The sequence below is a fragment of the Ruditapes philippinarum genome, unplaced genomic scaffold (assembly GCF_026571515.1).
Source record: "Ruditapes philippinarum isolate M1 unplaced genomic scaffold, ASM2657151v2 ctg1396_1_1_1_1, whole genome shotgun sequence".
Taxonomy (NCBI): Eukaryota; Metazoa; Mollusca; class Bivalvia; order Venerida; family Veneridae; genus Ruditapes; species Ruditapes philippinarum.
This window is the reverse complement of record NW_026859488.1, coordinates 49,741-66,640: the sequence shown is the minus strand read 5'-3', so window position 1 is coordinate 66,640 and position 16,900 is coordinate 49,741. Positions and strand designations below refer to the sequence as shown.

General features: G+C 33.2%; 1 long non-coding RNA gene across 1 annotated transcript in view; it reads right to left on the bottom strand.

Annotated features, from left to right (window-relative positions):
- Positions 1-16,900, bottom strand: part of LOC132756682 (uncharacterized) — a 94,007-nt gene that overhangs the window by 27,488 nt on the left and 49,619 nt on the right. Inside the window, exon 2 of the long non-coding RNA XR_009629364.1 lies at positions 10,484-10,787. This is a non-coding gene — a long non-coding RNA (uncharacterized LOC132756682). The remainder of the gene's footprint in view (positions 1-10,483; positions 10,788-16,900) is intronic.

The window sequence follows — 16,900 nt, the reverse complement described above, 5'->3', positions numbered from 1 at the left end:
ACTAAATGCAATTGAAATACAAAATTGAAGTTACCAGTCTTAAATTCAATTTTGACCCTAAGGCTATAATTTGAAAATCTTGGTAGAGTTACACTACACAATGCTTCATGCCAAATATCTAGCCTCTAGCTTTTGTCAATTCAGAGTAGAGATTTTTTAAGTTTTTACTATGAAATACATAGAAAGAAACCTATGACCACCGGGGCGGGGACAATTTTGACCCCAGGGCAATAATTTGAACAGTTTTGGTAGAGGACCTATAGATGATATTATATACCAAATATCTAAGCTCTAAGCCTTGTACCTACAAACAAGAAGACTGTTTAAGTTTTTACGTTATACATTTAAGGAAAACCTATGATCCCCTGGGCGGAGTTAATTTTGACTCTAGGGCTATAATTTGAACAACTTTGGTAGAGGACCTATAGGTGATATACCAAATGTCTAAGCTCTAAGCCTTGTACCTTCAGACAAGAAGATTTTCTAAGTTTTTACTTTATACATAATAATAAATTATAAGGAAAACCTATGACCTCCTGGGACGGGGCCAATTTTGACCTCAGAACTATAATATGATAGAGGACCTATAGATGATATTATATACCAAATATCTAAGCTCTAAGCCTTGTATCTTCAGAAAAAGAAGATTTTCTAAGTTTTTACTATATATATTTAAGGAAAACCTATGACCCTCCCCCCCCTGGGACGGGGCCAATTTTGACCCCAGGGCTATAATTTGAACAACTTTGGTAGAGGACCTATAGGTAATATCATATACAAAATATCAAAGCTCTAGGCTTTGTACTTTCAGACAAGAAGTTTTTTTTAAGTTCGCATTTTTTAAACTCCTTTTCTGGTCCCGTGACCTTCTTATGCAACAGACCGGAACCATTTGAACAACATTGGCAGGGGACCATCCAAGGATCATTCCTGCAAATTTTGGTTATTGTGCAGTCATTGGTTTCTGAAGAGATGTTGTTTAAAGAAATTGTTGAAGACGCACAACGACGGATGGTGGGGGATCACTATAGCTTACCATGAGCACGTTGTGCTCAGGTGAGATAAAAATCGGTCTAAAAGGAAGCTATAGTCATGCAACTTGCCAAAATCATGTACTTTGTATTGATTAGTAAGTGTGTCAATTATGAAGCCATTGGTACAGGTAGAACTTAAGATAAAACCAACTTGCCCATTAAGGTTAACAGAAAGATATATATTAATAGTCATACAGTTTAAGCTGCCTATCCGTCTGTAGATTTTCCACAGTCTTTCTGGAAAAACTCTGGAAAATAACCGATTGTCCATGAATTTCCATGAATTTTTATGGAAACAAGCTTTTTTCCACAGTATTTACACTCTGGAACAATTTTCATGGAGAACTCTGGAACTTGACTTTATCATCAAAGAAATAACCATGAAACAGTTCTGGAAACTCTGGAAAGTTAACACTTAGACAATTTTCAAGGAGTTTTACTCTGGAAAACATTAAGTGATTTTTGAGAAAATTTGGACTTAAGAAATTTTCATTTGATTTCTGCATTTACGAATACTTCACTTAATACATTAAACTTTAATATTTTATTTATATAGCCCCCCAAGAGCCTAACTGTTTCTTTTTTTATTGCCAAAAAAAAAAACAACAACAAAAAGCAAAACAAAAACACATGCAGCCCCATTGGCACACTTTGGCATTGAAAATACATTAAGGTATTTTTTCATTTAACTCTCATTATTTTCAAGGAATCTCATATCAAGCCTGATCTGAGTGGTTCATTATTATATATTACCCTAAGTTAGAAAAAATAAATACACAATTAAAGAGAAACAAGTTAAATTTAAGAACAAATGTAATTGTTATGCACTTATGTTTCTTTATAAATTTATTATGTATCTCTATTGAAGTATATATAATTTATATATTCATCCGGTGTAGAAGTAACTTATGTATAGTGATTAATTTCTGGACATTCAAATCAGCATCAGCCATAATGTAAATATTTATGACCCCTCAAGTGGAACCCACTGGTTTCATAACTACCAAAGTAAAACTCACTTATCTGATATAAGAGAATAGAAAGAGGTAAAGCAGGTTTACAACATACTATATTACACTGTAGCTCCCAGTAACTTAATACCCTTGCAGAACAAATCACAGGTCAGAACACTCCTTCCAGGCGGGTCATTTGAACAGAAGCATTGAAAGATAATGTTTATTAGTGCCTAACTGCTTAAAAGTTATAACATGAAATATTATGTTTGAGCATTGGAAATTAGATCAAATAAGTTTAAACTGGACAAATTAACAAACGTTTTCTGGAAATATGAACTTTTAAACATGTGTATTAATTTTCATGATTCAGTTAAAATGGAGGGAACTACATGTATATAACCATTTCTAACAGTAAGTACAAATGTATTTTTATTTTTGAACACTTATTATTTTAGTTTTTTCAAACTTTCTTCGCAAGTATACACTGTTTTAGTGATTGTATTCTACATACATGTAATTTTTCAATATTAATAGTTAAGAAAATCCTTTTCATTTTTAAATAATGGCGGGAAATTTTAAATCAGAGATTATAATTTTCCATTTAAAATATTGGTGATTGAAACAGATTCCATATCAAGCAATGAATTTCCAAATCTACATTTAATAAAATTACAATGTGCCTTAATTGTAATTTCTTGTTACTCATGTACTTATGTTTTTTTTTTCAACATATTAGATTGCAACTTTTTAAGCCTTGGAGTCACATGAGATGTTTCAACTCAAAGGATATCAGATGAGGGAAAATGAATAATGTACTGTTGAATACAGAATGCTTACAGTACTATCCCGGTAATAATTTAGTTTGTTTTGTTGAAAAAAGTCGAAGTAACATGTTTTCATATAAAAGCATGCTATTTTCCAAACACTTAACAAAATGTTGTTCTTCATGTTTTATGCATATATCATTGTTATACTGACTCCACTGAACACATCTCTATACTGACTCCACTGAACACATCTCAAACTTTCAGTGGTAATTAAGTACTTGTGAAGATCACTGAGTAATTTAAACTGCCATTACATGAAGTTGTCATTACATAGATATTAAGGAAAAGCAGGGAACTAGTTGACACAAGTTTATCATAATGTTAATTTGACCAAAAATAAATTATTTCCATCAAAGCATGGTGTTTACTTGATCGGTGCTGATATTCTGCAAAAATCATTTCATTGAAAGTTTTCCATCTTAACTTTTTCACCCTTTCATGTTTTTATCAATCATGTTTAAACAATGATAATTATATTGACATTGTGCATAAAACACAAGTACATGTATTTATATACAATTAATTCATATTTTTCAGTATCCATCGGAGAGGTCACACCACAAGTCAAGAAGATGTTGCATCATGTGAAGTGAAGGATATATACATGTGTACTAGATGGATGTTAAATTACATTTGTTTGAATAAAACACTCTGACTTAGAAATAATTGTGAAATGTGCAAATTACTATAAGTGTTTGAATTCTTGACGACTTAAGTGCTTTTTTGGATTTGCTTAATAAAAACACAAATGCAAATTAAAAGGTCATTTGATTTTAGTATGCAACCATCCTTTCAGTAATCCCAAAATGTTCCAGAGTGAATTCCATAGTAATTCCAGAATGTTCTAGAGTGAATACCATAGTAACAGTTAAGCTCCTTAGGGGCTAAAAACCGTTTAAATTTTGTTTAACCATAAGTGTTTATCTTGCTAACTGCTACTTTTATTTACAATGAGTACACATGCATGTATGACCAATCTCAATGCTAAGTAATTAAAGTCATTTGTTCTTGCTGTTTTTAAATATCTGGTCAACAATTTACAATTTTGTCAATGCCATATTTTAAATTGTCTTTATTTTAATTATGTCTTAAAACCAGAAAACTGTCTTATATTAAATAGATTATTTATGCCTACTTAGGAAAAAATATTAAAGTTTAATGTATTAAGTGAAGTGCAGTGTATATTAAATATAGAAATCAAATGAAAATTTCCTAAGTCCAAAACTTTCTCAAAAATGACTAAGTGTTAACTTTCCAGAGTTTTCAGAACTGTTTCATGGTTATTTCTTTGATGGAAAAGTCAAGTTCCAGAGTTATCCATGAAAATTGTTCCAGAGTACTCTGTAAATACTGTGGAAGAAAGCTTGTTTCCATGAAAATTCATGGAAAATCAGTTATTTTTTCCAGAGTTTTTTTTCCAGAAAGACTGTGGAAAATCTACAGACGGGATGTTGCCAAATTTCATATGTTATAATAATATTTTATTTACACAAACCATTCTAAATTCAAGGCCCTTAAACTATTCAATGTTAATACAAAACATTTTTATACGAAGTTCAAGGTTCTGAAATTATTCAGTTAACCATTTGCAAATTGTATATTGCATTTTTTTAGCTGAAATAATGATTAGAAATTGTGAATTTTCAAATCTTTCCAAGTTCAATAACTATTTAAAAACATCTGATCATGACCAAATTAGAAACTGACTTGTATTTTCTTGTAAAATAGCAGCACATGCAATCTCAACCTTGGACATACATTCAGAAACTGTAAATTTCCTATTTTTAAACTGTAAATTTCAAGGAGGATTACTCTGTCAAAAATCATAGAGCCAAAACCAAATTTGAACTTGACTTGTATTTTCTGATTAACTACCTGCTCATGCAGTTTCAACTTGAAATATATACGTGCCTACGATAGTACGAGTGTGATAGCTAAAAATTTCATAGTTTTTTCTGGCGTTCAAGAGGGATAACTTTGTCAAAAATCATCAAACCATGACCTTAACTTGACCTGCGTATTCCTACAGCATATCCATATCTGCAATTTGAGTTGAATGTGTACAACTATTGGAAAGGTAACTAACGGAAACTGAAAATTTCATCTTTTTTTTCAAAGTTAAAGGGGCATAACTCTTCCAAAAATCATCGAACCTTGACCAAATTCGAACTTAACCTGCATATCCATATGTCAAATTTAAGTTGAATATGTGCAACTATTGGGGAGATTATAAAGGAACAGAAACTAAATTTTTTTTCAAAGTTATAGAGACATACCTCTGCCAAAAATCATCAAACCATGACCAAATTTCAACTTGACCTGGGCATTTTATAGCGAGGGCATAAAAAGCTTACAGAATGAATGACATCATAGAGCAAGAACAGTTACCTATAGTTCCTATAGCCACCAATGTACAAAATGTATAGACGGATATACTAATGGACAGGCCATTCAATTACTTTATGTCCACAGGCATAACTAGAACTTCCACTGTCGGGGTATGAATACCCCCGCATACCACTTTGTCAGAATCAACAGTGGCCATTTAGAGCTCAAGGAAAACCTCCCTGCTAAATCTGAGTTACAGAGCCAGTGCATTGCTAGGTTATGTACATGTATTCTACAAATGTGAAAATGTCAAAATCAATACAAAACGTACAGGCAGGCGGTGGCTCTTGTTTGGTAAAAGACAACAATATATATATATATATATATATATATATATATATATATATATATATATATATATATATATATATATATATATATATATATATATATATATATATATGTATATTATATATGATTTTTATATAGTGTTTAGTAAGTAAAACGAACAGTTTCTGGATAGTAAGTTGCGCGAAAACAAAATAGTAAGTTTCACGCACAGTTTCCAATAGCTTACTAAAATGTGACGATACTATTTTATAATTCTTTTGGTTACCAATTTGCAAAAGTGTTCCGTCTACGGTGACAGAGAAACAAACATCGAGAAAGTATTTTAATAATAATTCATATTATTCATAAATACATGTATTCATATTCGTATAATTTCCGAAAAGATTAATTACTTAACTTAAAAAAAATAAAAGAGACATTGACATTGATACTCAACAATGTACGTTACAAATGGCCCTTTTTCACATAGACTTATCCATCATCTGTAGAACAAGATATATAAAGAAGGAAGTAGAACAACACCATCATTTACTTTTCAGTATCTGCAATTTGGACCCAAAACGCAAAGAAGAAGACATTCGCCATATCACATTGATATTTAATGCCATCATAGAACTGGTATACAAAGTTTTCATTAAATTTATTCTTTTATACACTGGCAGATTTTATAAATTAACCCAAGAAGTTTTGTTAAAACGTTATGTATTACGATACACTTATTTTCATGTGCAAATGTGTTGCGTCGTAAACTCTTACTTTTTGTTTGTAATAGAGTAAATACAAGAGGGCAATGATGGCCCTGAGTCGCTCACCAGAATCAACTGATTTTCAGTGTTGGAATGTCAATATATTATAATATTAAATTTGAGCATAGAATATGTTTAAACAATAATTTGAAGAAATGCCATGACCTAGGTTATTTAAGCTTTAGCTTAAACGGGGCTAATCATATTAATATGAGCCAACTTGATAAAAGACTACCTAAGAATGCTAAAAAGTTTGATGATCATCTATCAATTATTTCAGTAGGAAATGATGTTCGAAGGTTTTTTTCTATTTTTATCTTTAGCAGCCCCTACAAGGGGCCAATCAAAATAATATGAGCAAACTTGATAAAAGACTGCCAAACAATGCTTCAGACAAAGTTTGGTGATCATCCATCCATTAGTTCTGTAGAAATAGACATTTAAAGGTATTTCTAAATTTAGCTTAAGCCAATCAAATTCATATGAGCAAACTTTATAAAAGACTATCCAAGAATGTTACAGACAAAGTATGGTGATCATCCATCAATTAGTTCCCTAGAAATAGACATTTAACGGTATTTCTATTTTTAGCTATAGAGACCCCTAAAAGGGGCTAATCAAATTTATATGAGCAAACTTGATAAAAGACTACCCTACCCAAGAATGCTACAGACAAAGTTTGGTGATCTTCCATCAATTAGTTCTAAAGAAATAGATATTTAAAGGTATTTCTATTTTTAGCTTTTGCGGCCCCTAAAAGGGGCCAATCAAAATGAGCAAACTTGATAAAACACTAACCGAGATTGCTACAGACAAAGTTTGGTGATCATCCATCAATAAGTTCTGTAGGAGAAGACGTTTAAACGTATTTCTAATTTTAGACCTAGAGACCCCTTAAAGGGGACAATCAAAATAATATGAGCAAACTTGATAAAAGACTACCCAATAATGCTACAGACAAAGTTTGGTGATCATCCATCAATTAGTTCTCTATAAATAGACATTAAACAGTATTTCTATTTTTAGCTTTAACGGCCCCTAAAAGGGGCTAATCAAATTAATATGAGCAAACTTGATAAAACACTACCCGAGATGCTACAGACAAAGTTTGGTGATCATCCACTAATTAGTTCTGTAGGAGAAGATGTTTAAAGGTTTATCTATTTTTAGTCCTAGATATCCCTAAAAGGGGCCAATCAAAATAATATTAGCAAACTTGATAAAAGATTACCCAAGAATGCTACAGACAAAGTTTGGTCATCATCTAAATATTTATTAGATCTGTAGGAGAAGATGTTTAAACGTTTTCTATTTTAATTTTAGCGGCCCCTAAAAGGGGCTTATCTAATCAATATGAGCAAACTTGATAAAAGAATGCTACAGACAAAGTTTGGTGATCATCCATCCATTACTTCTGTAGAAGAAGATGTTTAAAGGTTTTTCTATTTTTAGCTCAGCTGACCCCCAAAAATGGCCAATTGGAATGGCATGAGCAAATTCAAGTGTGACTGTCACAAGGATGCTACAGACCAAATTTGAAGTTTGTTTGTTTGTTTTGGGTTTTACGTCACATCGACACAGTATAGGTCATATCGCGACGTTCCGGCTTTACTGGTGGAGGAAGACCTCAGGTGCCCTTCCGTGCATTATTTCAGGCAAGGACGGGCACCTGAGTAGAACCTGAGTAGAACCACCGACGTTCCGTAACCTAGCTGGATAGCTTCCTTATATGAAAGAATCCAAAGTCCCTGTCGGGATTCGAACCAACAGCGGTAAGGGGCAAGTGGTTTGAAGTCAACGACCTTGACCCCTCGGCCACGGACGTCCCTAAATTTGAAGTCAATTTCAGAGAAGAAGACGATTGTTGACGCATGACGACGGACGATGGACGCCGGAGCATCCCCCTTTGATATTAATAGCTCACCCTGAGCCTTCGGCTCTGGTGAGCTAATAATCAGGGCGTCCATGGCCGAATGGTTAAAGTCCCTGATTTTTATTCACATGCACTACTATGGATTCTAGTCCCATCAGAGTCCTTGAATTCTTTCATCAAACTAGCTAACAAAACGTCGGTGCTTTAAACTCAGGTGTCCTGACATTGGCGGTGTGATTTGAAACCCAGCTTCTATGATTGTTTTATGTAAATACTTTTTTTTAACTCCGCTAGCCTTACTTTAAAAAGTATAAATATCTTTGACCGTTTGATTTCAAATATTCGTTTTTCTTTAAAGGTCCATTATGCCTCTGAAATGCTATCATTTTTATTTTAAAAAAACTGTTTATTTTTGGTATCTTGTTACAGTTTCCGAAAATATACTCATTTGCTAGATACTCAAAGTATCTTTTGCGTATTTGGTTCTGTTGGCAATTGGTATACCTTTGGTAAATAAGTATTTTGTATGGAAGTCAAAATACTACTTTTATATTTTGCTACATTTTGCTTTACGACACATCACTTAATGTTCAGCGTTACCTTTTTCAGTTGTAATAAAATACTATCATGCATTTTATCCATTATTTAAACATTATTAAACACATGTTTGACATTTCTAAAGAATTAAAACAATATGGATTTCAGGGGCAAAATGTGCCCAAAACTTGAATCACTGTATCATTGTTTTTTGTTTGTTTGTTTTTTTTGTAAGAAGTTATTTTGTTCTTGCGAATTCTTCAATATATTTTCTTAAATTAAGTAACCTAGTGACTAAATGTAAAATTAAGTAACCTAGTGACTAAATGTAAATACCACCATGTTATTAAGTTAATAAACATCACCATACCAAATGACAAGCAATTATATTTGTTCATCTTTTTTCTTATTACATTTCAATGAGGGCCAAGACACACCTGACACTGCAGAGGTCAAAGAACAGCTGAGTACTATCGCAACAGAATAATAACACTGAGTCGTGTAATATCAAATCCCATCAAAAGTTCATTTGATATATGATAAAAACAACCAATAAAGCATTCGTCCTTAGACAAAAAGTGAAATATTTGATCTTGAATAATTGAAATAAGTATTTTCTATCTCTTTACATATGAACTTTTTCTTTCTTTTAATGTATATGTATGCTAATGGAAACTGTGCGTGAAACTTACTATTTTGTTTTCGTGCGACTTACTATCCAGAAATTGTTCGTTTTACTTACTATACACTTACTACATGTATACACTTGCAAAGAACATTTGTAGGCTACAGACCTTCGAAAATGTATTTTATATGAACTTCTACAATAACAGATGTCAATAAAAATGATTGCATGTAAACTATGTAAAGCGGAACAGAGGAAACTAAACCCCAGCAAGAATGAAGCTACAGTCTGAATATTCAAGCAGTAAGTATTGTGCTTTAAAGGCCAGAAACTTTCTATAATATATATTCTATAATAAGACATAGGAGGATCAAATTTCAAATACAAGCTGATTTTTGCAGTATTTCTGACAGGGGACATTTATTTTAAAAACAACCTATGAAAACTATTTTTTTTAAAGTTATGGCCTTATGGGAAAATATATTCTATGTAAAATGTTGCTTCAATAGGAGTAAACTGATGAGCTCCATCCTATGTATATATGTCAAGTATATATGTCCACAACTACAAAGCCTAAGGGAGTTTTCTTCAGAAATAAACATGCATCTATCTAGCTTATTAAAAACAGTTGCCTCTAGACTGGGATGTCATTTTTTTTTCAAGCAAGTGAAGACTTGAAGTTAAAAGTTTGCTTGCTGCCACCTAAAATATTGTGTGCAGATACTATCTGGAACCTATCGGGTTTTAATACCATAAAGTACAAAGCCACACTCTCAAATTTGTTGAATTATATCACAAAGTTATGGTAAACTTTCTTGAATATAGAAAATAAGACCTTGAAAAAACTTTTCTGCATAGATCTGCCTTAAATTTCTAATTTTCTTTTTGTCTCTGATCTCAGGAATATACATTGTAAAACTTAAGGACATGATTAGTTGCTGAGATATACAGATGGACAGATAGACCACGTCAAAACAATATCCTCTTCCCCAGTCAATTAGTGGTGGATATACAGCAATATAAAATGAAGTCAGTAATATAGCCTGACCAATATGTATAGATGTGTTGACTAGCTGACTACACTGGTATAACCAATACATTATTAACAGAAGAATTCAAGACTTCAGTATTTAAAGTACATAACATGACTAAGCATTGATTTATAACATAAATTTGGAGGAGCTCTTCTAAGCATACTATTCTTACCTAGTAAAAGGCGTTTATCGGCAGGGCAGTAAGTCTCAAATTCAACCAATTTTTCACAGACAGAGACCTCATTATGGCCTAAACTTGTGTACATTTTTTAGGTTTTCGAGCTTACAAATTCATTATCCACATCACAGTATCCACGCCCCGGATCGGTATTCTTTCCTGGATACAACACTCTTATTCCCCAATGTGCAACTAAATCTGCATCTTCGTGTTTAAAGTCAGTGCATGCTTTGTAGCAGTCATCACTCACTGGCTGGTAAAATCCATCAGGGCAAACGCTTTTCTCTATCACAATTTTCTGGAAAAAGAAAATTGCAAATTTATACTACTGCAAGTCAAGGGTCATAACTCTTACAAAACTGAAAAAAATCCACTTGCAAAGTCCCAGGTGCATAGATTAACAGCGATGTGAATCATTATTCCTGTAATTCAGTGATGTTGATCATTATTCCTGTAAAGACGCTTGATTCTAACTCAAGCACTTAAGGAACAAATAACAACATAATGAAACGGTTTTTACTAAGTCAGGGGAAATAACACTACAAATACTGGATAAATCCACAAGCGAAACCCCAGTTGCAAAACTAAATATGCTGAGCAACCTTCCCGTAAGGTTTAATGACTATATGTCAAATCCTTTTTGAGTTACATGCGACATCACAAGTTGAAAATTGCAAAAATTTTCTAAGTCAAGGGCAATAACTCAAAATTTACATAAATCCAGACGAAATTACCCAGTGAACAACTAACACATGCTGATCAATATTCCTGTAAAGTTTCATGACTCTATGTCAAATACTTTTTGAGTTACATGCGACACCAGTTGAGAATTGCAAAATTTTACTAAGTCAAGGGCAATTACTCTAAAAATACTAAAAATATCCAGACGAAAATACCCAGGTGCACAACAACACATGCTGATCAACATTCTTGTAAAGTTTCATGACTCTAGGTCAAATACTTTTTGAGTTTCGTGCGACACAAAAAAAGGGAAAGGGAAAAGGGGTAAATTTTAAAATGCCCCCCCACTAAAGGGGGCAAAAAAATATAAAAAGCATTACATTTTTTTTTTCCCCCTAATGCTACCCCTTTTTTTCCGATACCCAAAAAAACAAATCATGTAAGAAATAAAAACAAGGGGGGCCTTTACCCCCTGTGTCGCCACCAGAACAACCCTTTTAAAGTTTTAAAATTTAATTTTCAAAAGACTTGTAAAGCAAGTCCACTCTTGGGCAAGTTAATAAAATTTTAAATTTGCCCCTTAGTAATATATTTTACAACATATTTTTTTAGTTTTTTCCCTTTCATAATAAACATAAAAACCACTAATTGGCCAAAGATCTCTATCAAACCCATCATTTCTTATCACTATAAAAATTAAAATATTTGCCCTAATTTTTTTGGAAAAGGCTTTTGTAAAAATTGTAGTTGCAAGAGTTTTATGAATAGTGAATAAATGCAGAATAAATGACCACTAGAGCAGGATTAATTTTGACTGGACAATTTTTTTTATAACTTTTATGAATGAAAACACAAAATGTCACATGCAAACATGTAAGGTGTAGATGTTTGAAGTTTACAGTTTGGGACAACATTTTTTTTAAACATTCTGTATGGTAACATAATTGTACCTCAAAAAAAAGACAAGAGGTCAAGCATTGTAAAAAATATGAAAAGTAGGCCAGTTGATATCAAAAATCAATTCAGCATCAAATATTACACCCCTAGTCCAAATTTCAAGCCTGTATGTCAAAAAACAGAAGAATGAAGGTCAAATAATATCAAAAATATCAAAAAAAGGTCAGTTGATATCAAAATTCATTTCGGCATCAGAATTACAAACCTGGTCCAAATTTAAAATCTGAATGTCAAAATACAAGAAAGTAGGTCAAATGGTGTCAATAATACATAAAGTAGGTAAGTTGGTAGCAAAATTGAATTCAACATCAAAAAATACACAAATTACAACCCTGGTCCAAATTTCAAGTCAACATAAAAGACAAAAAAAAGTAGGTAAAGCCGCGATCGGATATCAAATATATCAAAAGTAGGCCAATTCATATAAAAATTCAATTCAGGATCAGAAATTAAATCCCTTGTCCAAATTTTCAGCAGGTACATCAAACAAGAGGGCCATGATGGCCCTGAAGTCGCTCACCTGTATATAGGCCCACCGAGCGGGGCCAGTTTAAACCCCAGGGCTTTTATTTGAACAAACTTGGTAGACACCCATTAGAAGATGTTTCATGCTAAACATCTAAGGTCTAGCTCGTTGGGTTTTTTAAAAGAATATCTTTTAAGTTTTTACTATACACATATAGTAAACAAAAACAATGACACTTCTGGGGCAGGGCCAGTTTTGACCCCAGGGCTTTAATTTGAACAATCTTTGAAGACACTTACTAGAAAGTGTTTCATGCTTAATATCTAAACTCTAGCTATTCGGGTTCTTTCAAAGAAGATTTTTAAGTTTTTGCTATACACATATAAGGAAAATCAATGTCCCCCGGGGCGGGGCCAATTTTGACCCCAGGCCTTTTATTTGAACAAACTTTGTTGACACTCACTAGAAGATGCTTCATGCTTAATATCTAAACTCTAGCTTTTTGAGTTTTTTCAAAGAAGATTTTAAGTTTTTGCTACACACATATAAGGAAAATGAATGACCCCCGGGGCGGGGCCAATTTTGACCCCAGGGCTTTTACTTGAACACACTTTGTAGACACCCACTAGAAAATATTTCATGCTTAGTATCGAAACTCTAGCTATTTAGTTTTTATCAAAGAAGATTTTTCAAGTTTTTGTTATACACATATAAGGAAAATCAATGACCCCGGGGCGGGGCCAATTTTGACCCCAGGGCTCTTATTTGAACAAATTGGTAACCCAGAGAACAGTTTTTATGCTAAAACTTTCTAACTTTTGGGCTTTTTAAAAAAATTTTTTAAGTTTTTTCGTATGCATATCGGGAAATAAAAACCCCGAAGGGGGGCCCGTTTTGGGCCCAGGCTTTATTTTAACAAACTTTGGTAAACTCACTAAGATTTTCATCAAAAAATCTAAATTTTAGCTTTTGGGTTTTTTAAGAAAAAAAAAAATATTTAAATTTTTTCTTTTTGGGTTCCATTTCAACCAAGTTTTCCCTGAATTAAATTTTTTTAAAATTTTCAAAGTACCAAAAAAACATTCTTTAATTTTTGGGGTGAAATTGCTTATAGTTTATGAGAATTATTTAAAATAGAAGTTTTTCGGGCGCGGGGGACGGCGGACACCGGACGAAAAGTGATCAAGCTCACCCTGTCACTTTGTGACAGGTGAGCTAAAAACGACAAACTAGGTCAAACAATATCAAATAATAATATCAAAAGTAGTCAGTTGATATCTTAATTCAACTCCTATCAGAAATTACATTCCTGGTCCAAATTTCAAGTCTCTGTACATCATTCCAAATTTCAAGTCTCTATACATCAAAAACAAGAAAGTATGTGCAATGGTTTCAAAAATATCAAAAACAGCATAACTGATGCCAAAATTCAATTATGCACATGAAACTCAGGTTCAACAGTATGTCCCAAATTTTATTGAAATGTGCTTTCTCCAAGTTTAAATCCAATTCAACAAACAAAAGGAAAAAATTTAATTTTTTAACAAAATTCAATAAAAACATTGAGCATACAAACTCAACTTTGTTAGTAAGGAAATGTAATGTTTCTTTAGGCCTAATTTTTTTCTTGGTTAATGACCTACAACTGACCTTACAATGATGCAATATGATGTCCGAATTCTAGAGCTGAAAGATATTTTCACATCAAAAACATGTCATAACATTAAGACTTTCTCCAAGCCATTGAATCTCTTTTGGAACAAGAGCCACCGCCGGGCGGGGGCAACGCTCGACTTTTTACTTCCTCTAAAAGCAAACAAAGAAATGTTTGATCAAATCTTTACGTTTCCTTTTTATAAAATTAATCGGTCTGTCTTGTCACATTAGTTTTGTCTATATATTTTGTATATATAAATATACTAATTGATATATATATATATAAACACGCAATTCTATAAATAGAAAATTCTATAAATAGAAACACACAATTCTAAAAATAGAAAATTCTATAAGTAGATACACGTGGTGGAGTCACTTGGTGACACGTGGTTGTGTCACGTGGTGGTGTCAAGTGGTGAAGTCACGTGGTGGAAACACCTGGTGAAGTCACGTGGTGGTGTCACGTGGTGTGGCACGTGGTGCACACATGTGGTGAATTCACGTGGTGGAGTGTCTTGTGGTGGTGTCACGTGGTGATTTCACATGGTGGAGTCACGTGGTGAAGTCACGTGGTGAAAACACGTGGTGGAGACATGCGGTGAAGTCACGTGGTGGTGACATGTTGTGGAGTCACGTGATGGTGTCACTTGGTCGAAACACGTGGTGGAGTCACGTGGTGGAATCACGTGGTGGAGTCACATGGTGGTGTCACGTGGTGAAGTCACGTGGTGGTGTCACCTGGTGTCAGTCACGTGGTGAAGTCACGATAAACAACAAGGTCTTGTCCTTAAGTATGTTCTGTTATAATATGAAGTTGATCCCTTCAATAATAGCAAAGTTACAGCCAAAACAATGAAAATTTCAATAATTTGAACTACAAAGTCAAGGCCATTAATGAGTGAAGGTCAAGGTCTGTCTGGTTATTTTAAAGGGTTATCCTTGAAGATTATTATGTTCAAGTTTGAAGACAATCCATTCAAAAATAACAAAGTTACAGCCAATAACAGCCAAAAAATGAAAATTTCAATAATTTGACCTTCAAAGTCAAGGTCATTTATGAATGAAGATCAAGGTCTGTCTGGTAATTTTTAAGGGATATCCTTTTAAAAATAACAAAGTTACAGCCAATAACAGCATGAACAAGCAAAATTTGGACTTTTAACCTTGAAGGTCAAGGTCATTTATGGATGAAGGTCAAGGTTAGTGTGGTCTACTGAGAGGTCTTGTCCCAAGGGTTGTTGTGGCCAAGTATGAAGTCAATACACCAAGAAATAAAAAAGTTATGATCCAGGTAGAAGTTTGCGGACGGCAAAGGCTACGGCGCCAAGACTATAGCAATACCTCTACTTTTTTTTTCAAAAAAAAGTCGAGCTAAAAATTGCATAACATATGTACACATTCCAACATCATTATATTTATACTGTGACCAACTATAGTGTGAATAGTTTAAAACATAACATATCTACTATGTGTGAAGTCAACACACGTTTATTTTATATTCATAAAGAGACTCTGTATCCATTGTATATATTTTCTAATATTAAATTTGGGCTATATATAATTTGAAAAAATACTATGACCTGGGGCATTTAAGCTTCAGCTTAAACAGGGCCAATCACATTAATATGAGCAAACTTGATAAAAGACTACCTAAGAATGTTACAGACAAAATTTGGTGACCAACCATCCATTACTTCTGTATAAGGAGACTTTTAAAGGTTTTTCTATTTTTAGCTTTAGCTGCCCCTAAAAGAGGCCAATCAAATAAATATGAGCAAACTTGATAAAAGACTACCTAAGAATGCTACAGACAAAGTTTGGTGATTTCAGTAAGGAAATGATGTTCAAAGGTTTTTCTATTTTTAGGTTTTGAGGCCCCTAATAGGGGCCAATCAAATTAATATGAGCAAACTTGATAAAAGACTACCCAAGAATGCTACCGACAAAGTTTGGTGATCATCAATCAATAAGTTCTGTAGAAGGAGATGTTTTAAGGTATTTTTACTTTTAGCTTTAGCGGCCCCTACAAAGGGCCAATGAAAATAATATGAGCATACTTGATAAAAAAACTACCCAAGAATGCTACAGACAAAGTTTGGTGATCGTCCATCAATTAGTCCTGTAGTAGAAGATGTTTAAAGGTTTTTTCTATTTTTAGCCCTAGAGACCCCTAAAAGGGGTCAATCAATTTAATATGAGCAAACTTGATAAAAGACTACCCAAGAATGCTACAGACAAAGTTTGGTGAGCATCCATCTTTTAGTTCTGTAGAAGAAGATGTTTAAAGGTTTTTCTATTTTTTTGGCTCTGTTGACCCCTAAAAGGGGCCAATTGAAATGACATGAGCAAATTTAAGTGTGACTGTCACAAGGATGATACAGACTAAATTTTAGGTAAATCTGCCCAGCAGTTTCAGAGAAGAAGAAGATTGTTGACGCATGACGACAAACGACGGAGTATCCCCCTTTGACACTACAGTGTAACTTCTGAATTCCGGAACTTCTAAAATCCGGAAACTTCTAAAATCCGAACATTTTTCAGGGTTCTGAAATTTCTCCTTCTATTTGCAATGTTATAAATATCTCTGAATTCCGTAACTTCTAAATTCTGAATTCCGAACGATTTTCTGGTAAAATTTGGGGTAAATC